Below are 25,021 nucleotides of genomic sequence, written 5' to 3'. Positions count from 1 at the left end.
AGCTAGAGGGCGTTAGTTCATGTTTTTTATATAGATAACATAGTGCTGACGCACGTAAAGTTATTTAAGAGTAAGCACTAATTGCCTAAAATGCAAGTCTGTCAAAAGATCTGAGATAAGGAGGCAGTCAACAGAAGCTTATATACAAGGTAATTACAAAGGTAAAAAGTATATTTCTATAACAGTGTTGGTTATGTAAAACTGGTGAATGGTAAATAAAGGGATTATCTATCTTTTTAAACAATATAATTGTTTGTGTCTACTATCCCTTTTATTTATTTTTTTATAATATTTTTTATAATATCTTTTATTTGACATCCAACAATACACAACCATAACAGCTGGACAAACTTAGTATTTCAGCCTGCCACACAGGGTAGGTTATGAATCAACAAAACATTATAATACATCATGTTTTCCTTTTTCTTACTCCTTTACCCACCCTTTTCCTTTCTTAATATTCATGTAACAAAACATATATAAGTGTAACAAACTGAACTCAACCTAGATAGAGGAATTACGTCTTGAAAAAAGTCTATCCTGAGTCAAAATTAAAATCATATGAACCTCCTATCATGACCTACTTAAGGGATACAGCTATAGCCTTAAATTTACCATAACATGAAAATCTAAATAGATTACCAATTTTGGTCATGTAGTTCATGTCCAGATAGCATATATTAGTTGGAATAATTTTCTGCTAGATTAACAAACAGATGAAGTAGTTAACAAAAAAAAAGAAGATAGAGGAAGAAAAAAAAAAAAAAAGAGAAAAGGAAAACACACCGCACTACCTCTCTCTCTCTCATCCCCCCTGCCACCATCATTTGGTCCACATTTATATTCTAGTTACCATTTAAGAGATTAATCTCTAAAGAGGGTCTTGTAAATTTCAGTGAAACGCAGGGGCGCCAAGACTAGCTTTTGTGTAGAAAGTGGATATAGATTGATTATAGGTTGCCAGTTTTCCACAAATAGTTCAGCCCTATCTTTAAACTGGTAAATAGTATTATGTGATTCAAACAAAAGTTGTTGGAGCAACATATTACGAAAAATAGAGAATCTAGGTGGAAATGTATCTTTCCATTTTTTCAAAATTAAGATTCTGGTTACTAAGATTATTGTGTTCAGTATTCGAATATTTTTTGGTTTGGCCACTACTAGATTTGAATGTATCAGAAAAATTATATGATAGGCATGAATTTTAAAGTTATCTTGAAACTGACGGTTATACCAGTAATTAACTTTGCGCCACAACTGGTTTATTTTTGGACAATAGAAAAACATATGTATAATGTCTGCATTTAATAAATGACATTTTGGACAGTGTTGTTGTGTAGAGGAAGAGAATTTAGACATTTTTAGAGGCGTCAGATAAGCATTATGTAATAGTTTGGTCTGCGATTCTTTCCACGCAATTGATACATTGAGTTTCTCTAATGCCGAAAAGCTATAAACTATATTAACTTCTTTAAATTGCGGGAAATAATGACGCCAAAAATATACCTGCTTTTGCGAGAAAATTTGGCCCTGTTTTGAAAGCATAATATTATATAGTAAAGAAATCGTAAATTTGCCTGCTGCAGCTTTTTTAATGCAATCATTAATCTCGGACTAGCGAGATTCCAACTGACTACCAGGATCTAGCGAATTAATATAATGCCGTGTTTGAAAATAGGCAAATAGACTATGTCTTGGTAGTTCAAATGAATGTAATAAGTCACAATAAGGCAGTATCTGTCCTGAGCTAGAGATAAGTTGGTTCATATACTTAAGGCCTATTTGGGCCCAGGTATAATATGTTTGTTCATAGATTCCTGGGATAAACTCTGAGTTGCCTTGTATCGGTCTACTATCCCTTTAACTAATTCTCTTTGGAGCATATTGCAGAGCCACTGTCTAATTAGAAGTGGAGTAGGGTAAGCTTGTGCGATCACTACACTGTGTAGTTGTATGCCAGTGATTTTGTTCACATTTAGAAACTAGTCTATTTGGTGACACTAGATATAAACCCTTTTCCCATATGACAATCTCCAGATCTGATATTACATCTGTGGACTTTGGGTACTGCTATCTGGACTTAACATGCATCACAGTTGTCATTCATTGCATTGTATTGAAAGTAATTAGATATTCAGAGAGTTCACATTCCTATTCCTGTTAGTTGTCTAATAAGTCTGCCATACTTGACTTGCTACACAACTAAGCTCACTGGAATGATTGAGTGAGCGCTTACAGCTTAAAAGGCTAAGTAATCTATATGGGTGAGATAGATAAAAACAGTTTTAATACAATGATTAAAAAAACAATCTAGAAAATACAATAGTACAATCAAACTATTTTAAAACCTACATGGATCCATGAGGGACATATAAAAACGCATAAAAACACAATGTGCGTCCTATACTGTTAAAAGGTTATACATTAAATAATCAAAGCATAATACAAGCAAAGTGTCACAACAAATTCCAGGGTGATTTTGGATATTGGTAAGTGGTCACACTTGTGTACCGAATGGGACCTGGTAAGTGGTCACAAATGCATTACTCGTTAACAAATGGGACCTGGTTAATTTGTGGATAGGTTATGTCCAAATATAGATGGTAAGGTGCAACAATTAGTGACCAGGTGCATACAAAAAAGAGATGTGGAAAGTTAACACATGAGTAAGTACACATAAACATAAAACTGTGAAACAACGTGTAAAATACTACGTGAAAAAATGCGCAAAATGGTGTGAGAAAAATGAGTCACTTTGTGTCCAAAATCAGTGTCCAAACATGATGGGGTCCAAAAGTAAATTTATCCAGTGTTGTTAATGAACGTATGGTGCAGATATCAAATTCTCAGATGCAAAAAGTGTAAAAAAACAAAATGTGAAAACAATGGTTCAAAGAGCAAAAAATATAAACGATAATAGAAAAGAGGTCCAAAATATCTTCTAAACCTATGAATAAATAAAAAAATAATAGTGCAATAACGTCTATACACTATAAATGATAATTGGAAATGAGCTCACCAGTATGTCAACGCGTTTCGGCCTTCCTGGCCTTTATCAAGACTACACAACTAAGCTCATCCTTGGCTTTACAATTAGATGTGGATTAAGAGCCTGTCAACCTCAATTTCCTTCAACATAATTTTCCCTTAGATTGCCATACTCTATGCCCTGCTGGCTACGGTTGGGACAACGAGATTTGTCTATAGATACATTTCTGTTTTATTAACCTAACTTAACCTAGATGAACATAACACTCTTTTATAGATATTCCCTACACCTTATATAATATGTCCAACTTTGTATAATATTGGCCCAATAGCTAGTATTTTGATACATAACCCACTACCATATCATACTTCTTCAGTATAGCCCCTATAAGTGCATTTCCAATGAAGTCTTCACTATGTACATTTCCTTCTAGGACCTAGTTAGATCTCCCCAAGTTATGGCTGAAAGACAAATTTTAGTTAGTAACGTCCACCATTGTTTTACTTTCTCCACAGTTTCTTTATCTTTCTTTTACATGCTTTAGAAGGTTGCTATATTATTAAAAAAAATAGAGGTTTAACATTCGAGATCCAATAGTGGTCTCCTCACATCAGGACACCTTCCGTTACTATAAATTGCCCCCCCCCCCCCAGATATAAGAGATCAAAAAGGGGCCTCCTGAGCTTATTTAAAAGGGTTACAAATAAATTGACATGCTATCTAAATGTTGGTTATAGGAATTTGGTTTATTTTTAATAACTCTGTAAGTTACAGGATTCCTTATTCTATTAACTATTGTGAAGTATATTATGCTTTCGAACTGCAATGCCATTATCTTTTATTGTTGCACAGTGTCTGTATACCTGACTTAAACCTCAATAAAAAGAAATAGTAATAAAAAAAAAAATGAAGCAGTGCCTGATAGACTGACTTTATTTCCAGTATATTTACAGGAAGCTACTGAAGACTTCTGTGCCAGTACCCCTGAGCATATTTCCCCTAGCACATTTCTCCCCAACTGAGCTTGCTGGAATCTGTCTGTATCATTTTCCAATCCGGCTCCACCAGAGAAAGGTTCTCCTCCTGAAACCACCAATGTAGGCATCTTCTTAGCTCCACCAGAAAATGGATTTGCTGACTGAGTCCTAAGTGCCTTAGGTAACATCTTCTAAAATGGGTCTAAAATGGACGCATCCTCCATATTGCTAATTTCACCATGTGGATGAGGAAGACATATGACCCAACATATGCATTCAGACTTGAGCTGTCAGACAAGAGACTTTTTGAAATAACTCATCAAAATCTTCCTTCTCTGTGGGGACATAGAGACTAGAGAATTCCTTACCCCCAGATAAGTGATAGACTGAGTTGGCTGAAACTGACTCTTTTGGAGATTTACCAATCATCTGAACTCCTGCAGAGTATGCAGAGTATGAAGTAACTGCTCCCTGTGACACTCTGCCTGCTGAATAGTGTTTGAAATCAGAAAACCCCAGACCCTTAGCTCTGCAATTAGAGGAACCAAGGTCTTTGTGAATACTAGAGGAGCTGTGGATATGCTGAAGGGAGGAGCAGTGAACTGAAACTGCCGGCTTTTTATTGCAAATCTTAGAAATTTCCTGTGAGTCTCTGATAGGGATGTGAAAATATGCATCCTTTAAATCCACGGACAACAGATAGGCCCCTGAAGGCACAATACTTACTACTGAAATGAGGGACTCTATATTGAATTTCTTGACTTCTAGAAAGGAGTTTAGACACCTGAGGTCTCCAGGAATTGTTGTTCTTTTTTTCCCTAGAAACAGAGGAGAGTAGAAGCCCTAAAAATGCTGATATACCAGAACCTCTTGAATTAACTTCTGTTCCAGAAGTTTCTGTACAAATTGGTGAATGGTTGTTGTGGTGAAATTATAAAGCAAGGAATTGGAGGGTTAGGGTTTCATCTTGAATACCAGTGTATAGCCTCTCGAGCGTCTGTAAGACCCATTTGTTCAAAATGACCTCTGTCCAGATGTCTCTGAACCTGGAAAGCCTTCCACCCAAAGGCATCTGGACAGGCAAAAGGACTCCCTTCTGAAAAAGGTCTAAAAACTTTTCCCTCCAGAATGTTTAGAAATCAGAGTATCAAGCTCTTTACCAAATAACATATTACCTTTAAATGGTAGGCCCCATAAATTAATCTTGGAGCTGGGATCAGCCTCCCAGTGAAAAAGCGATCTCCTTACCATGTTAGCCGTATTCATGGATCTGGCTGGTAAGCATTACCAGGGAGGGCCAAGATATTTAACGTATGCATGTGAGTATCTATATAAAATGTATGCATGTGAGTATGTGTATATGAAATATCAATACAAATAACCAGCAAAGAAAACAGCTTTAATCATCTACATTAAAAACAAGATTTTGATATATTTCTAATGGTTGTACATTTACGAATATATATATATATATATATATATATATATATATATACATATGCTGCACAATTAGTTGCGGTTGCGGTTTTAAACCGCAATTAATCGCTGTGGTTTAAAAACTGCGAGAGTACGCAATTTTTAGCCCCGCTCAGAAGTGATATCACTCGCCCCATGTGAACAGGCTTAGCGCAACTGAAGAAAAGATCCTGAGCGCACACATGACGGGTCTCTCCCTCTGAGCAGTCAGCGTTCCTGGGATAGTCCTGGGGAAAAGGGGCAGGACATAGACTGGGAACGAGGTGTCTCTAGCAGGTGATTGGTGGACTGGTGTTACTGCAGCATGAGAGAGGCCCATCAGAATTTAGCATGTGTGCAAAATTAAGGTGTTATAGTAATTTTTAAGAAAATTGTGATTAAATCCCCCCATATCGCCTAGCCCTAATTATATATATAGATATATACACATATTTATACTGTACATATACATGTTTTAGATAAGATCTAGGCCTAAATAGTCCCCAGCAGTATGATTTTGCATTCCTATGCCCTAGCTCAGCCCTTTATTTGCCCTATTTAGTTAATATAAAAACGTGAGTCACATTGTATGGACACTACCTGTTCTCATTTTTGTGTTGCCTTGATAGCACTGAAATGGATTTCTCTCCATAATGTGTGTGCACCAATTAGTTTGCACTTCATGGGATTTTTCATGGTAATAGCAAACAGTTTTTCAAGGTTAATTTTAAAAAACAAAAATGAAGGCAACAAGCCCATGGAGGAATGAACAGTGTACAGAGGCCCCCATGTGACAGGCACTGTAGTGGGGTGATATTCCTGTGATAATGAAAGGAGGCTGTGGGCTGTATGCAACACTATCTTTCTATGTTGCTTATATGAGGATTATATACAAGTTTTCTGTTGGCGATGAACGTGCATATTTACTCTTTACACTTCAGACGTATGTTATATTAAAGTGAATACTGAAGTCTATTCTGGGTACCCACGCCTCATTTTGGCTGCAGTTATTTGTCACCTGCTCAGTGAGTAACCGTTTGTGCCAACACCATGTACGCTGCACAGTGTGATCAGGATGACTAGGATCTGAGAATATGACCCACTCCTTATACACGTTATTGTCATTTAAAGTGCCATAAAACATGTTGAGATCTGTGCATATCCTAAAAGGGCTAATTAAGTAAAAATAGTTTGCATAAAAAAATAGTTTAAAAATTGCTGGCAAGTAATTTAAAATAATTTTCAAAAATAAACAAAATGACTTACATAGCTATGCTGTCTGGAGTAGTCTTATCCACCCCCCCTCATTAGTGATTAGCATCAGAAACATCGGACGTTTATTTCACAGCAGCTTATTTGCTTCCAGGCATGTTCCAGCAGATAATCACTGTGCACTTCTGTATTCTACCAAAGCAATTGTAGATATAGATACAGCCATAGAAGAAAATGTGTGGGGGGGGAGTTAGAGCTGTACATTTCGGAAACTTAAAAAAAAAGGGTTAATGGCAAGGCACTGCAGTATAAATTTGCAGGTAAAGAGATTCAAATAATTATTATTATATTTTGTCTCTAGCCCAACTTGTTTTATGTCCCTTTAACTAAAGTGGTTTCATCATAAACTAACAAATCTTTATTTTGTGTTGTTTGTTTATGGGTCAGACCTAACGCGTCACTGCAGAACATAGCAAGTTGCACAAGATTATTTATTTGGAGTTTTCTCCCCCCAGCGGTGCTCACCTCTCCCGTCAGCGGGTGAATGATGCTATGTGGGGAATTCTTCCTCACAACTGTGTATTCCTATAGAACGAGATATAAACATGTCACACACTAATCCCATGAAAACATCTAAACACAATATATCACCTGAATTAAAGAATTTTCCCAAAAGTTTCTTATGTTTGTTAAGTTTAACAAAAATGAATTCCACAAAATCTGAACTGCTAAATACTCTTATCCTAAAATCTGAAAATGAAAACGGAAGAACATTTTGTTACATAAGAAGTAAAAGATGCACAAGGGTAACCGTAACCCCTTAAAGGCAAAGTAAACCCAAAAACTTTTTAAATCTTTTTTAAAACTTCATTATGCATATTGTCAGGGTATCTGTGAATAGCATTAAATAAAACTACAGATGTATCATACAGTGTTAATTTTGTCGACTAAAAATAGACTAAAATGAGCATAAAACTAAAGAAATTCTGATGATTAAAATACGACTAAAACTAAAATGGCATTTTAGTCAAAAGACTATGACTAAAACTAAATCAAAATTTGCTGACAAAAACATTTTATGCAAGGTATTATAATCAATCCATATCTAATTACTGCTCTTTTGTAAAATTTACGAAACTTAATTTGATTAAATTTTAAGATAAATAAAGACATGTTATATACCACAACAGTTAAATCTGTACTGCACGTTCAAACCTTAATACCATAAATAAAAGCAGGTTAATAAACCTTTACTCCAGGAGTATATAATGAGTTTGGAAGTTCTAGTTTAGCCAAAAATATTTTGAATCTGTGAACAATCAACTGATTCTTCCTATAGAAATAAGCATAACCCATGAGTATGGGTTTAAGTTATGCTGTGCCTGTGCTAGCTGCAGGAACTGTTTGTTGTGTTTAGTTACTTGATACTTGTTTTAATTATTAAAGGGTCATGAAACCCAACATTTTTCTTTCATGATTCAGATAGAGAATACAATTTCAAACAACTTTCCAATTGACTTCTATTATTTAAATTGCTTTTTTCTCTTGTTATCCTTTGCTGAAATGTTTATCTAGTCAAGTTCATGTGAAGCAGAGAACCTAGGTTCTAGCTGTTGATTGGTGGCTGTATATATAAACTGATTGTCTTTGGCTCACCCATGTGTTCAGTTATAAACCATTAGTGCATTGCAGCTCCTTCAACAAATGATACCAAGAGAATAAAACAGATTAGATAATAGAAGTAAATTAGAAAGTTGTTTAAAATTGTATTCTCCATCTGAATCATGAAAGGTTTTTTTTGTTTCATGTCCCTTTAACAGAGAACTGTTAAAGTTTTTATACTGGGTAATATGTGCAATACAGCCAATACAGATTAAAGGTGTTTTTTTATATATTTTAAAGTTGCACTTCTGTTTGTTTATGAAACTTGGTTTTATTTAATTTTAAGTTTAGTAAAGATGTTACATATCACAACGGCTAAATCTGTGTCTTTATTGCATGTTTAAACCTTAATACCATAAATATTAACAGGTGTTATGTTTACTCCTGGAGTATGTAATCAGTTTACAAATGATAGAGAAATGCTTAAATAATGCATTACACTTTAACTAAACCCCTTAGGTTTTAGTCGACTAAAATCTACTGGAGATTTAGTCGACAAAAACTAAACTAATACAATTCAGATGACTAAAATACGACTAAAACTAAAATGGCATTTTAGTCAAAAGACTAAAATTAAGACTAAATTGAAATTTGCCGTCAAAATTAACACTGGTGTCATAGAGTCGTGTTTCATTTTTTTGGCTAAAGCCTAATTTGATGTGAATTGGTCTCATAACAGACCAGCCCCAATCCCCCTTTTTCCTGATTACAATACTTCAGCTAAAAACAAAAAGTTTAGCTTTTTGAAGCTCACAGCTCCTCAGGGGTCTGATAATCAACCAATCCAGCATACATCTATGAATGAAGGAGCCTAGATGTCTGTGGGAATCTCTTTGAAACTCACTAAGGCCCAGGAATATAGTAATTAGCACAGACCTGTTAATTACCATTAGACCTCGGATCCACATCTGTGCTGGCTAACAGACACACATGTCTTGCATTGTAACTCTCAAATTCATTTTTAAAATACAACTTGTATTTATATGTCAAGTAAAATATGCCTTAGACTGTATTAAATGTCTATATATGGATCTGGGGAAATGCCATTCAGATTGTAATGGATTAAATAACAATTGTAATAATCCCACTTTAAAATATATAACATTTTTTTTTCTGTCTTCCAGACATCTAAGGGACAAATTGGGATGTATATATGCTGAGTTTAATAAGTAGTTGTGCAGTCAATTTAAAATGTCCAATTTATTTTAAGAATTAATAACCTATTCTTTTTATTTTTCAGGCATCTGACAAATACACGTGTGGTTGTCCCATAAATTGTGTCATATCTTGTATGCAATCAGAAAGAGGTGTACTGAATGTGAAATATGCTGTGTTTTTATATGAATATAAAAATAATAATCAAATGCCACTTTAAATGCATTTTAAGATAATACCAGTATGATGTTAGAAATAATACTGATGTTTCATATTAAAAAAATGGCACAATATGATCCATGTATATTAATACAAGAAATTAAAGTAGTTTAAATAATCACTTTATAAGGATGTATTAGACTGTAGCAAAATTGATGATGAAACTGCATTTGCGGTTGTCTACTGCCCCCTAAGGGATTAAAACCGGTATGACAGTCAAATAATTTAATTATTGCAACACTTGCAGAGCCAGATGAGCCAATCAGGGAGGGGTCTCCCAAATAACCAATCAATGCTAAGCATCCGTAGGGCCAATCCAAAGAAGACAAGCACCGTGGGGCAATTCCTAATTTCACTGATGATTAGAATAAAAAGGGGTGGGATTATATTGCGTGATATAACCCCAGGCAAGAGAGAAAAAAGGGTCTGCTGCTGAATTTTGACTGAAACTGTTGCCTTGGGATCTAGTCTATTATAAAGCAATCTGGGCCTAATTTTTATCCATCTTGCAAAAATTACCTCTTTAAATTTATGAGGTGAAATTGGATTTATCAGAGGAACCCTGGAAGAATTGATTTGTTTATTTGGGTGAAGTATAAGAAACTGTTAAATATATAACTTGATATTTTAAAGCAAATACATTCATTGTTGCTACAGTCTAATTGCAATTAGTAAATTTAAAAGGGCACAGTTGTATTTCAAGCTTGTGTTTCACAGTCCTGTGTAGTCTTAACTAGTCATTATTGCTAAATAATTTATTTACTAGACAGGGTTTTATACTCCAGATTCATAAGTCAGTTATTATAGTGAACTCTTTCAGAACTGTACATAAACTGGTTAGTGTGATTATATCCCTGGTAGTTATTAAGTAAGCATAGTAAGTTGGTAATCCATATTGAGCATTGAACTAGAGTTATTGGTTAATAACAGAAGATTCTGGTATTTTATTGTGGTATTTTAATGCGATTATTGTGAATAAGGTAAATTGTAAAGATATATTTCTATGATCTTTGTAAGGATATAATAACAGCATAAGTGTGTATCATCTGATTCATAATTGTGTGTATCATCTGATTCATTAGTTTATAACTTTAACTAATATAAAGAATTTAAAAATTTATATTAATTTCAATTGTTTTGTATATGCATTTTATTGGGGGTTTGTTTTAAAGAATAATTATTAAATATATTGTATTATAACCCCGCCATATACTTACATATTATTTGCAGGCACTGCTGAGATCTTATTAATATTTATCACATTGATATAATATATTTGTAGTAAAAAGAGCTTATAAAAAAAAAAAAATTAAATTGATTACAAAATATTAATTTTTCATATTTCAAAATTAATATTAATATTTTTAAAATATTTTTTTTTTCTTTCTTCTTATTGGTCAAAATTGTATTAGCATTTTAATTTAACTAAATACTAAGCCAATATAATAATGTCTGTTACTAGAAGTGATTCAATTAATTCTATACATAGTGTTGAAATATGTTCCCCAAAATCGCCCGTTAGTTATGCAGAAACGCTTAAAGTGAATGCCAATTTTGATGCTAAAGTGCCCGGTTTTTAAAAATTCGATTAAAAACAGGGGCACTTTAATTCATCAAAATTTACATTTCACTCCTGTTGAGAAAAAAAAAAAAACTTACCTTTAAATCTTCACAGCAGCTCAAGCTTCCTCTGGACGCTGCAAGCCATTTCTGACATCAGAAATGATGGATAAGTTATCCTCCAATCACGGCTTCCCCCCGGGGGAAGCAGTGTCTGATTCAACGCCGTGATTGGAGGAAGCCGGATTCCTCATTTTAGACTCAGGAAGAGGCTTTGCGACGGGCGGAGGAAGCTGGAGCTGCTGTGAAGATTAAAAAGGTATTTTTTTTCTCAACAGGAGTGAAATGTAAATTTTGATGAATTAAAGTGCCCCTGTTTTTAATCAAATTTTTAAAAAACGGGCACTTTAGCATCAAAATTGACATTCACTTTAAAACAGAAGCCATTTCTCACCTTAAAAATAAATTAAATATTAAGGAAAAATTAGGCGCTTACATTAAGATGCTGAAGACTAAGGCCAAAAATATTGAAGATAATATATGGTGTGGCGAAAGCAAAATATTTCAAGGGCTGTTAAAATTGGGTCAACCTCAGAAGCGGGGAAAGCGCAATGAAATAATTTTCAAAACTTGGGGCCTGCTCCTCTATGTAAACGATGAAATGTACAATAAAATAGAAGTACAAAATTCACAATTGGAGCAAATGAGGGGTGAAAATTATTCATTAAGGTTAGATGAGGAAGAGGCAAAACGAATCCAGGATAAAAAGATGCTGCACTCCTTAGTACTATAATTTCAAATGTGAAAAAAAAACTTTATTCAGCCATTAAAGCTGTAATGGTTGAATAAAGGTTGTTTTCACATTTAAAATCCCCAGTACTAAGGAGTACAGCATCTTTCCTTTGTTTTATTTTAACATACCGTATTAAAGCAATTTTTTATTTAATTTTAGCACGTTTAGCAGGTATGATGTGAGGACAAAAAGAAGTTTTTTACCAGACAATATCGGTATCGCAACTGAATCACAAGGGCCATAGTGTGGTCCACCCACTTCATCCCTTCTCGTTAATATGTCCGTGCTCAGCATTACAGCATCTTCACACACCTTCACAGCAGTGGCTACCCCACATATAGGCCGCACTGCAAATTTAAAGCTACAGATCAAGGGAAAAAAGTGTGGCCTATATGCGGAACAATACGGTAATTACTTTCTTAAGGGATGCAGTACCTAAATTTTCCAAAAATTAAACCACTTCTATAATTGACCACTTTGAGATCTATGAAAATGCTTTATCCATAATGAATGTTACTAGTGAGCAGTCAAAAATTGAATTTCTGCCCTGGGTATTTAAGGGTAAAAATCACAAATTCTTTGCTTCACTAAAGGATAAGAATATTCATTCCTGGAGTGAAACGAAAAATCAGTGCAGAAAAGAAATTGGGCAATATCACACTAAAACCGCTGCGAAAATAGCTGTATACGGCTTGAAATGTGGCGCTTATCAAAGCCCAATTAAATTCCTTTCTGTACTGAAAAGTGCGTACAGTATGACCAAAGACTACCCCATATTTGAAAGCTCAGAATTTGTAAATTTATTTTTTGAACCATTGCCTGCGCACATCAAATTAATTTAGCTAGAGATTTTGATGAGCACTGCTCATTGGACTGGCTGATCAAAGAGAGTACAAAGTTATACTCTATTCAGCAGTCCGGTGAACAGGGGGTTAAAAGGGAACCAAAGCCCAACCCCAAAATTGTGGCAGAAACTAGGGTGTCACCTAGCCCCCTCAATTTGGAGTCTAAAAAGAAAACCTATGCAGAGGTGGCCCGAGAAAACAGGCAATCCCCACAAAGTTTTAACTCTGCCCATCCCCCAACACAGGCTGAGGCACAGAGAGATTATACTCAAAATGGGGGACATACCCAGGTAAATAATTATCCCCAAAGAGATGAAAACCCACACGGTTATCGGTATCCCCGTAAAAGTAAATACCAAAAGTGGCAAAAATACTCTCAGGGTAACCAGACACCCCAAGTAAATAGTGCTCCCCAAAATATTAATGCTGAACAAGTTGAACCCCAAAGACAACTGAGGGATCCCAAGGATCCAGGAATCAATACCCTGGGATATAAAAAAAAAAAAAAAATCGGTCCATTCAAGTGGGCCAACTCAGTATGCAAGTTAGTCAATTATGTACACTATTTACTAATATGAGTCAAGCTTTGACGGCTAACACCCCTCAGAACCCTAAAAATCCTTTTTTAGGGGTACAGCCAGTGGACAGAAGTGGGCCACAGACACAGTCATAAATACTGCAGTATTACCTGAGAAAGGGGGAGAGATATACCAAATAAAATGATAAATGTCAATAACGGTACTAATCATGTTCTCTCCCTACAGACCGGAAAAGGACGATTTAGCTGTGATGACGAGCAACCTCAGCCTGGAAGCTCTAACAAATCTCTTCCTTTGCAGCATTCTCTTAACCTTATTTCCACAGATGCAGTACACAGGAACCCAGTCAACCCTATTATAGAGGGGACTGGTAAGAATTAAGTTTCTTCTGCATCAGGTAACGCGGCAGATTCAGGTAACACGTGGCGAAGCCCACAGATGTATGATAATGCTAATTTTATGTGTGAAATGGTAGAAACTGCAGTGAGATATTATGTATTAGCTGAGCTCCAGGATTCAGTCTCCAACCCTATCATGGGATTAATTGATACTGGGTCTCAGGCAACTATTTTATCCCACAGGTACTACACACAGCTAAATGAGCAAACACCCCACAAACCTTAAATAAAAGAATTTGATTGTTCACTAATAGGTGTTGGGGTGACTCTCTAAAAGTCTACGGTACGGCATGGTTAACATTTAAACTGGGGAACAGGGTAATAAGACACCCTGTCATTATAGTGGATCTGCCAACTGATCGTTTAATTATTGGTAGTGATTTCCTGAAGCGATTAAGCACCATAATTGATTGCATAAATAATGTAATTTGGTCACAAGTAAAAAGGCCTATTAATTATGAGCAATCCGGTATATCTCGTACCCGACATAACTGTCACGTGGTGGAAGAGAAGCCAGATGCTGTGGAGATTAATTCAGTAATGACTCTATACCTGAAATCACTATCCTACAAAGAGATGATCAGACTCCTTTAAGTGGCTCTGGTGGTAGCAAATGTTTCCTTACACAGCGATGTATTAACCATATCTCTCCGCAAGGGGGATGTTAAGTTCCCTAAAGGTGGAGGCCACACTCAATACCTCACAGGAATTGAGAGAGTTAAGGATGATCTATTTATCTCTATGCAAGTGCATGACCTTGGGAAAACCAAGTATGCTAAATTAAACTTAAAACAGGAAGCTAGCTATATAAGCAAAGGCTTAGCACAGATAGCTGAAACTAAAGTGATTAAATATCTTTCTCCCCAAGACCACTGTGTCCATGGCCTGGATGACAGGTCTGAAAGCTATTATGTCACAGCTAAATGTTTATTATCTATCTCTATTGGTAATAAATCAGCGAAGCACCTGTTTTTAGTTTTAAATACTCCCCATAACCAAATATACATTGGCGATGATCTTTTACATAGATATGCCATAAAAATAGATTTGATTAACCTTTGCCTCTGGAACAGGTTAAAGGGGCACCCTGAAGTATTTCAGGATGAAAACGCAGCCCTGAAATCAAACCAGCAAATGCCATATGCTTTGAATATGCATATTCACTGGAATCAAGTTATTACACTTTTGGATTCCAGAATAATGTAATTGGGCTAATACCTGAAGGATACTTCACTGAAGAACAACTAATAGAACAATCCTTTGCATCTATGCCAGAGGGACTGTTTACAATTCAGTCTATATATCCCTTCAGCTCAGAGGAAGACATCTGTAAAATTGAAGAAGCCTCTTTAGTATTTGATCAGCCAATCAAAGGTCAAGAATACCCCAATACCCAGAGTCATGGGGGAAATGTAAATTGTAATCAAGGGGATATATCACCTCTAGGTTGGAAGAAGCCTATGAAATAGGACAACCTGGAATATTTCCAGGATTTCAGCAAATAGTTGAAGAGCAAATATCTTTAGCTAATGGCTGTTCCAGTGATGATGAACGCCGACAGCTACGAGAACTCCTGATGGAGTACAAGGATATTTTTGCTAGGGATTCTTATGACTGTGGGACTACAGACTTGCACATTGCAAGAATCCAAACAGATCCCAATGCACCACCTGTCTTTGTTAAACAATACAGACTTCCTTTAGCCTCATATGATTCGCTCGCAGAAATCATAAAGAATTTGGAAGAAGGAGGTATTATCAGACAGGTGCATAGCTCTTACAACAATCCTATTCTAGGTGTTCTCAAGCCCAATGGACAATGGTGTTTGTGTGCCATATATTGACCAGTACCTAGCACAGATGCAGGGATCCAAAATATTCACTGACATTGATTGTGCGCAGGGATATTGGACCATAAAGGTACATGAAGAGAACCAGTATAAGCATTCTCGTTCCAAAAGGTCCAGTATGCATTCCAAAGACTCCCGTTTGGATACATAAATTCAGGACATGAATTTGCTGTATTCATGCATAAGGCTATGCCTGATGCACTGGAAAGGGGGACCTTATCTTACGTTGATGATGTTTTAATCAAAAGCACAGACTTTGAAAAACACAGAGCTTAAACACGTCCCTCAGCCAACTTAAAAGGGCAGGTGTCAAATTATCCCTACAAAAAGCTCAATGGTGCCGCACTCGTGTAAACTTCTTACGACATGAAATTACTTCTGAAGGGTTAAATCCTCAGAAGAAAAAGGTGGAAGCTATAATAAATTCTAAAAACCCAACTAACTTAAAGGAATTGAGATCATTCCTGGGTATGACAAATTATTCCCTCAAATTCATTAATAATTATGCAGAATTAGCTAAACAACTGCTACTTCTTCTAAAGAAGGACGTGAAATGGCACTGGAGTGAGACTCAAGTGACAGCCATCAGAGAGCTGAAGAGAAAACTCACTCAAGCACCTTGCTTAGCGTACCCTGAAGGGGGTAAACCTTTCTTCTTAGAAACAGGTTACACAGATATAAGCATGAGTGCTGTTTTATACCAAAAGCATGATAATTTAGGCAAAACTTTATCTCCAGTAGAAATAAAATTTAGCGATTGCGAAAAAGCCCTCTTGTCTACTTTATGGGCTCTACAAAATTTCTGCAGCAATATACAGGGCAAGAAAATTATTGTAGAAACGGCCCACAAGCCTTTGCTATATCTGCAAAGTGAGAGAATAAGAGATGGGAATTTGTCTAATAGCCACATAATAGCTTGGACTCTTTCCTTACAAGGCTGGCCTTTAAAAATTTGCTACAAGCAGAATAAAAAGAATCCAGTTGCACAGGGGCTTGCTGAGCTCCAAGACTGTACTGCTAAGGATCATGGGGAAGAATTATCAGAAGATGATTTCCTGGAGGAACAATTGCTTTCCCCATATAAAATGTACAATGAGGACCAGTGTCAAACATTACATTGGGTATATGTTGATGGTTGTTCTTACCATCCCAATATTGATAAAGAGCGCAGACTAGGCGCTGGCATTGGTATAACTTGGGCAAGCTGATTCCCAAATATTTCTGTAGGTTTCAACATTGGACCAAGATCCAGTCAAGTTGCAGAACTCACTGTTGTTCTAAAAACCATTGAGATGGCTATTGAACACAGTATTCATGAATTTGTGATCATTACTGACTCAAATTACATGCGTGACAGTTTTGTTGAATACCTGCCAACTTGGAAAAGAAATGGCATGCAGAAAACTAACAACAAACCAGTCAAACATAGCAAGTTGTTCTGCGAGATTGATAATCTAGTGGTGTCCAATGATTTAACCATACACTGGAAAAAGACCACGGGTCATTCCAGGGTTCTAGGTCCTGATAAGGAAGGCAATGATCTTGCAGAGTCAGGATTCTCCTAGTGAGGACCTGATCACTAGTCAAAAGGAAGACCCCATTATAGGTATCTTCTATAAACACATAGGAAGTCCTGAGAACAACCCCTTCTCAAAAGAGGACGGTATTGGTAAGGAAGATCTTAGAATCTTAATGAAATCCAAATCACAATTCAAGTTACAGGATGGTTTTTTAATTAGAACCTCCAAAACTAGCATTCAGCAATGGGTGGTACCTACAAAGTTCAGAGGTCTTATGCTTCAACATGCCCATGATGCTCCCACATCTGGCCATCATGGTGCCAAACTCACGTATGAAATATTGCGTGATTACGCCTTTTGGACGCACATGTTGAAAGATGTTCAAACCTGTCAAGGTTGTTTACTCTGTCCACAGTTCCAACCCACTGCACCAACGCATAGAGCGTCATTGCAGAAAAGGGGGATAGTGATGCCATGGTCAGATATACAGATTGTTTTTATTGGTCCAGAAACTAGGTCATCTAGGAGGTAACAAATACATGTTGACAGTAACATGACTCTTCACTAAATGGGAAGAGTGCATCAGTGCACCTAACAATAGTGCTGAAACATGTGCAGCATTGCTCATCAACCACGTTTTTTCCAGATTTGGTTTACCCCAGCGAATCGAATCCGATTGGGGAACCCACTTCACTAGCGAAGTGATGACCAAAATGTGGAAAATACTAGGGGTTAAAAGAATGCTCCATATTGTGTATAGAGCTGCCTCAAGTGGTGGTGTAGAGCGTTACAACCAGTCCATTGTGAAAATCCTCAAAAGGTTTGTGAATGAAATGGGTAAAGACTGGGATGTAAAATTACCTCTAGTCTTAATGGCATTAAGAGCAACTCCAAGTAGTGCTACCAAGATGTAACCTTTTGAGTTGATGACTGGTAGAAGAATGGTTCTACCTCAGCCTCTACTGTACCGTACATCAGACCAGAACTTGATAAACGCTGCCAATACGCATCAATATGTGGAGAACCTAAGAAAGCACCTGCAATATGCCTTTGCTCAAAGGAACTTAGAGAAGGCTGCAACTGCCACTAAAACATATTATGATCTCAAAACGTCCAAAAAGGAATATGAAATAAATTATAAAGTTAATCTTTATAACTTTGGAAGAGATCAGGTTAAGGAGAAGAAATGTCTTCCATCATGGATGGGTCCTTTTGTCGTTATGGACAAAATATCTCCAGTTGCCTATAAAATTAGGATACCTAAAAATGATACTTTTATGGATAAATTCGTCCATACTAATCAGTTGCGAGCATGCCATCCTAGATCCCAACTACAAGTCATAGAGGGAGAATGAAGTGTCATATCCCCCAATGCACTAAAGAAATATTTTAGTTTAAAGATGCTTAACTAACGAGCATGAGAACTTAAAAATAACAGACTCTCTCCATAGAAGACTGTCTATGATGTACACGGTCAATACACTCACCATGTACCACTGACTTTAAGCCAATTTAAATACATGTGACCTACATCTATTTAAAATTGGAAGGGGGGATTATGTCAGGGTATCTATGAATAGCATTAAATAAACTACAGATGTATCATAGAGTCTAGTGTTTCATTTTTTTGGCTAAAGTCTAATTTAATGTGAATTGGTCTCATAACAGACCAGCCCCAACCCCCCTTTTTCCTTATTACAATACTTCAGCTAAAAACAAAAGGTTCAGCTTTTGAAGCTCACAGCTCCGCAGGGGTCTGATAATCAACCAAGCCAGCATACATCATGGAATGAAGGAGCCTAGATGTCTGTGGGAATCTCTTTGAAACTCACTAAGGCCCAGGAATATAGTAATTAGCACAGACCTGTTAATTACCCCTAGACCTCAGATCCACATTTGTGCTGGCTAACAGAGACACATGTCTTGCATTGTAACTCTCAAATTAATTTTTAAAATACAACTTGTATTTAGATTTCAAGTAAAATATGCCTTAGACTATATTAAATGTCTATATATGGATCTGGGGAAATGCAATTCAGATTGTAACGGATTAAATAACAAATTGGCCAGATTACGAGTTTTGCGTTATGAGTGGCTCGCTACTAACTTGCAAGTTATTTCCACCGCTCACCTTTAATAGCGCTCCTATTACAGGTTTGCAAAAAAAACGTCCTTAAAAGGGTCTTTTGCGGGGCATTGCCCCAAAGAAATCAGCTCTTTTACCTGTAAAAAGAAAAAAAAATACAACCAACCCCCCAACAGTAAAATCCACCACCCACACAACCAACCCCCCCAAATAATAACCTACCTAAAAAAACCTAAGCTCCCCATTGCCCTGAAAAGGGCATTTGGATGGACATTGCCCTTAAAAGGGCATTTAGCTCTTTTACGGTGCCCAAAGTCCCTAATCTAAAAATAAAACCCACCTAATAAACCCTTAAAAAAACCTAACACTAACCCCCGAAGATCCACTTACAGTTTTTGAAGACCGGACATCCATCCTCATCCAGCCGGGAGAAGTCTTCATCCAAGCGGCAAGAAGTCCTCAACGAAGCCGGGAGAAGTCTTCAACCAGGCGGGCAGAAGTCTTCATCCAGACGGCATCTTCTATCTTCATCCTTCCAACGCGGAGCGGCTCCATATTCAAGACATCCGGCGTGGAGCATCCTCTTCATACGGTCCCAGCCATACACTGAAGGTTCCCTTTAAAGGACGTCATCCAAGATGGCGTCCCTTGAATTCCGATTGGCTGATAGAATTCTATCAGCAAATCGGAATTAAAGGGTAAAAAATCCTATTGGCTGATGCAATCAGCCAATAGGATTTAGCTTCAATCCTATTGGCTGATCCAATCGGCCAATAGAATGCAAGCTCAATCCTATTGGCCAATTGGATCAGCCAATAGGATTGAAGCTCAATCCTATTGACTGATTGCATCAGCCAATAGGATTTTTTTTACCCTTTTTTCTACAGAAAATACCAATCGGAATATAAGGGACACCATCTTGGATTACGTCCCTTAAAGGGAACCTTCAGTGTACGGGTGGGACCGTATGAAGAGGATGCTCTGCACCAGATGTCTTGAAGATGGAGCCGCTTTGCGTCGGAAGGATGAAGAAAGAAGATGCCGTCTGGATGAAGACTTCTGCCCGGCTGGAGGACAACTTCTTGCCGCTTGGATGAAGACTTCTCCTGGCTGAATTAAGATGGATGTCCGGTCTTCAAAAACTGTAAGTGGATATTCAGGGGTTAGTGTTATTTTTTTTTTTTTTAAGGGTTTATTGGGTGGGTTTTATTTTTAGATTAAGGACTTTGGGAACCATAAAAGAGCTAAATGCCCTTTTAAGGGCAATGCCCATCCAAATGCCCTTTTCAGGGCAATGGGGAGCTTAGATTTTTTAGGTAGGTTTTTATTTGGGGGGGTTGGTTGTGTGGGTGGTGGTTTTTACTCTTGGGGGTTGTTTGAATTTTTTTTTTTTACAGGTAAAAGAGCTGTTTTCCTTGGGGCAATGCCCCGCAAAAGGCCGTTTTAAGGGCCATTGGCAGTTTAATCTAGGCTAGGGTTTTTTTTATTTTGGGGGGGCTTTTTTTTTTGTTAGTGTACTTTGTAACACTTTAGTTTTATGCTACAGCTTTGTAACGAAAAACTCATAACTACTGACTTTTAGGTGACGGTACAGATCTTGTAATACCGGCGCTATGGAAGTCCCATTGAAAAAGGACTGTTTGAAAGGTGCGATAGTTACGTTGCATGACGGCCAAAAAAGTGTGCAGTACAGCTGTACCTACCGTAATAGCAGGGGTAGTGAAAAAGCAGCGTTATGAAGCTTTTTCACTCATAACGCAAAACTCTCAATCTAGCCGAATTGTAATAATCCCACTTTAAAATATATAACATTTTTTTTTCTGTCTTCCAGACATCTAAGGGACAAATTGGGGTGTGTATATATGCTGAGTTTAATAAGTAGTTGTGCAGTCAATTTAAAATGTCCAATTTATTTTAAGAATTAAAAACCTATTCTTTTTATTTTTCAGGCACCTGACAAATACACGTGTGGTTGTCCCAAAAATTGTGTCATATGTTGTATGCAATCAGAAGTGTACTGAATGTGAAATATGCTGTGTTTTTATATGAATATAAAAAAATAATCAAATGCAACTTTAAATGCATTTTAAGATAATACCAGTATGACGTTAGAAATAATACTGATATTTCATATTAAAATAATCAGGAAAAATGGCACAATATGATCCATGTATATTAAAATTGTAAGTGATTAATACAAGAAATTAAAGTAGTTTAAATAATCACTTTATAAGGATGTATTAGACTGTAGCAAAATTGATGATGAAACTGCATTTGCGGTTATCTACTGCCCCCTAGGGGATTAAAACCGGTATGACAGCCAAATAAATTAACTATTGGAACACATGCAGAGCCAGATGAGCCAATCAGGGAGGCGTCTCCCAAATAACCAATCACTGCTAAGCATCCGAAGGGCCAATCCAAAAAGACAAGCACCGTGGGGCATTTCCTAATTTCACTGATGATTAGAATAAAAAGGGGTGGGGTTATATTGCGTGATATAACCCAGGCAAAAGAAAAAAAGGATCTGCTGCTGAATTTTGACTGACAAACTGTTGCCTTGGGATCTAGTATATCTATTAGGATTTATTATAAAGCAACCTGCTCCTAATTTTTATCCATCTTGCAAAAATTACCTCTTAATTTATGAGGTGAAATTGGATTTATCTGAGGAACCCTGGAAAAATTGATTTGTTTATTTGGGTGAAGTATAAGAAACTGTTAAATATATAACTTGATATTTTAAAGCAAATATATTCATTGTTGCTACAGTCTAATTGCAATTAGTAAATTTAAAAGGGCACATTTGTATTTCAAGCTTGTGTTTCACAGTCCTGTGTAGTCTTAACTAGTCATTATTGCTAAATAATTTATTTACTAGACAGGGTTTATACTCCAGATTCATAAGTCAGTTATTATAGTGAACTCTTTCAGAACTGTACATAAACTGATTAGTGTGATTATATCCCTGGTAGTTATTAATTTAGCATAGTAAATTGGTAATCCATATTGAGCATTGAACTAGAGTTATTGATTAATAACAGAAGATTCTGGTATTTTATTGTGGTATTTTAATGCGAGTATTCTGAATAAGGTAAATAGTAAAGATATATTTCTATGATCTTTGTAAGGATATTATAACAGCATAAGTGTATCATCTGATTCATAATCTGGTTTTCTATCAATATAATTCAATGTGTTTATAACTAACTAATATAAAGAATGTCATGATTCCCTCCGTTCATCGCCGTCTCGCCGCGGCTCTCGGATCTCTTCTGTGTTCTTACGTCACGTTGCCTAGCAACGTGACGCATTCTCAGACACTCCCTCTGACGTAACGGCCCCTCTCTCAGCCTTTAAATCTCGGCGGGAGATTTACTCGGGGCCCGTTTGTTCTCTTCTTTCCGGACCGTGTCAATGTGAGTACTTATTTTCTATATCTGGATCCTGACCCTATCCTTCCTGACTTCGCTTTGTCTGAACCTCAATGCTGTTTTGGATTTACTTGTCCCTTGCCTGTCTGAAGTCCTGCAATATCTGTTACTTAGAGTTTAACCTCTTGCCTACCAGACTTTGTTTGCTGACAACCTGCTTAATGGGACATTATCTTTGTTTGCTTTAATCCTGCTAAAAAGGAACATTATCATTTGTTTGCTGACAACCTGCTTAAAGGGACATTATCATTTGTTTGCTGACAACCTGTTTAAAGGGACATTATCTGTGTTTGCTTTAATCCTGCTAAAAAGGAACATTATCATTTGATTGCTGACAACCTGCTTAAAGGGACATTATCTTTGTTTGCTGACAACCTGCTTAAAGGGACATTATCTTTGTTTGTTGTAAACCTGCTAAAAAGGAACATTATAATTTGTTTGCTGATAACCTGCTTAAAGGGACATTATCTTTGTTTGTTGCAAACCTGCTAAAAAAAGGAACATTATCATTTGTTTGCTGAACCTGCTTAAAGGGACTTTATCTTTGTTTGTTACAATCCTCCTAAAAAGGAACGTTATCACCTGTATATCAATTCAGTCCTCAAGAAGATATACTGAGTTACTATTTCTTTTGGGAAGATCTTATATCCTGCTTATTTTGTTTCCTGAGTGGGTCACGTCCTGGATATTTCTCAGTGTGCCAGCGTGTGTTTTAATTTTCACGCTAGCAGTTGGGTTAAATCCTGGGCTGACTAAAAACGGCTGACAAAGATTAATTGTCTTGGTATATGCATTTTATTGGGGGTTTGTTTTAAAGAATAATTATTAAAGGGACACTCAAGTTAAATTAAATTTTCATGATTCAGATACAGCATGTAATTTTAAACAACTTTCCAATTTACTTCCATTAAAAAAAATGTGCACAGTATTTTATATTTACAATTTTTGAGTCCCCAGATCCTACTGAGCATGTGCAAGAATTCACAGACTATACGTATATGCATTTGTGATTGGCTGATTGCTATCACATGGTACAAGGGGAGTTGAAAAATACATAACTTTGAAATTTGTTATAAAAAAAAATCTACTACTCGTTTGAAGTTCAGACGAAGTGCTATTGCATTGTCTTGTTATCTTGCATTTGTTGATTATGCAAATCTAATGTGTTGACTGGTCCTTTAAATATTTTGTATTATAACCCGGTCTAATACTGACAATATGAAATATTTCAAATAAGTACCTGTTAAATGTTTTCAGTCGTTTTCTAGTTATTGCTCATCAAAAATCTTTATTTTGCCAAACCCATTTTTTTTCTCATTATGTGGACCCTACAATGATGTTCTAGCTAGGTAGAAACATCATGGCAGCCCACATGCGCATATAATTCATTTAAAAAGTAACGCATGCGCATCTTGGCCCCTTAGTCCTAGCGTCACTATGCAGGAACAGGAAGCAGGACAGACCTCATGATAGAGACATCAACATTGGTGGGAGTGGTGAACCAGAGTGCTGAAGATTCATGGAGGCCAAATATGGGGAATCATCAATGTTACTTTGCTTGAGGTAAGCATAATAAGTACCCCTAGGCTAATGAGCTAGTTGATTTGATCAAAATAAAAAGGAAGGTAACCCCTAGACTAACGATCATTTTTTTTTAACCCCGTAGAAAAACTAGCATGTTTTTTTCTTATGATAAGGCAGGCAACCCATAAATAAATCATTGTCACTCTATGTATTGCCTGCCTTATCATAAGAAAAAAAATGCTTGTTTTTCTAGGGGTTAAAAAAAAAAAATGACCGTTAGTCTAGGGGTTAACTTCCTTTTACTAAGATCAAAGCAAATTGGGCGGTCATTACTGCTCGTATGTGGATTTTAAAGTTAAATTAAAAATATTTAAGAGCTTTTTTCCAGGAAAAAAGTAAGTTGATTTTATTGCATATATATCTATAATTAGGAGTAATGTATTTTATTTTGGTAATATTTGGCAAACATTTCTAACCCTTTAAAGACACGGATGTACTCAGTCACGTGCGCTTATGGGGTTTATGGCATAGTAATAGCACAGGTCTCCCCTAAAAGTGGCAAGATGAGCTTATACAACATGTCAAGATGAGCTTATACAACATGGGGTTTATGGCATAGTAATAGCACAGGTCTCCCCTAAAAGTGGCAAGATGAGCTTATACAACATGTCACATTCATAAAAGCATCAGGCTATAGCACGGGTGCATCGGCTGTCATTAAGGGATTAAAGAAAAAGGGGGCAACCATGAGCCCAAGCTGGTGGGGCCTTTACAAGCCGTGGGCTAGTAGCCTACAGGTAGTAA

General features: G+C 36.5%; 1 protein-coding gene across 1 annotated transcript in view; it reads right to left on the bottom strand.

Moving 5' to 3' along the window:
* The window catches only part of LOC128639721 (oocyte zinc finger protein XlCOF7.1), a gene marked incomplete in the record, with an annotated part of 926,940 nt that extends 919,726 nt beyond the window's left edge, over window positions 1–7,214 (bottom strand). The window contains 1 exon segment of the mRNA XM_053691835.1: window positions 7,193–7,214.
* Between the last annotated feature and the right edge of the window lie 17,807 nt (window positions 7,215–25,021).

The sequence above is a fragment of the Bombina bombina genome, chromosome 9 (genome assembly GCF_027579735.1).
Source record: "Bombina bombina isolate aBomBom1 chromosome 9, aBomBom1.pri, whole genome shotgun sequence".
Taxonomy (NCBI): Eukaryota; Metazoa; Chordata; class Amphibia; order Anura; family Bombinatoridae; genus Bombina; species Bombina bombina.
This window is presented reverse-complemented; position numbering and strand designations above follow the sequence as displayed.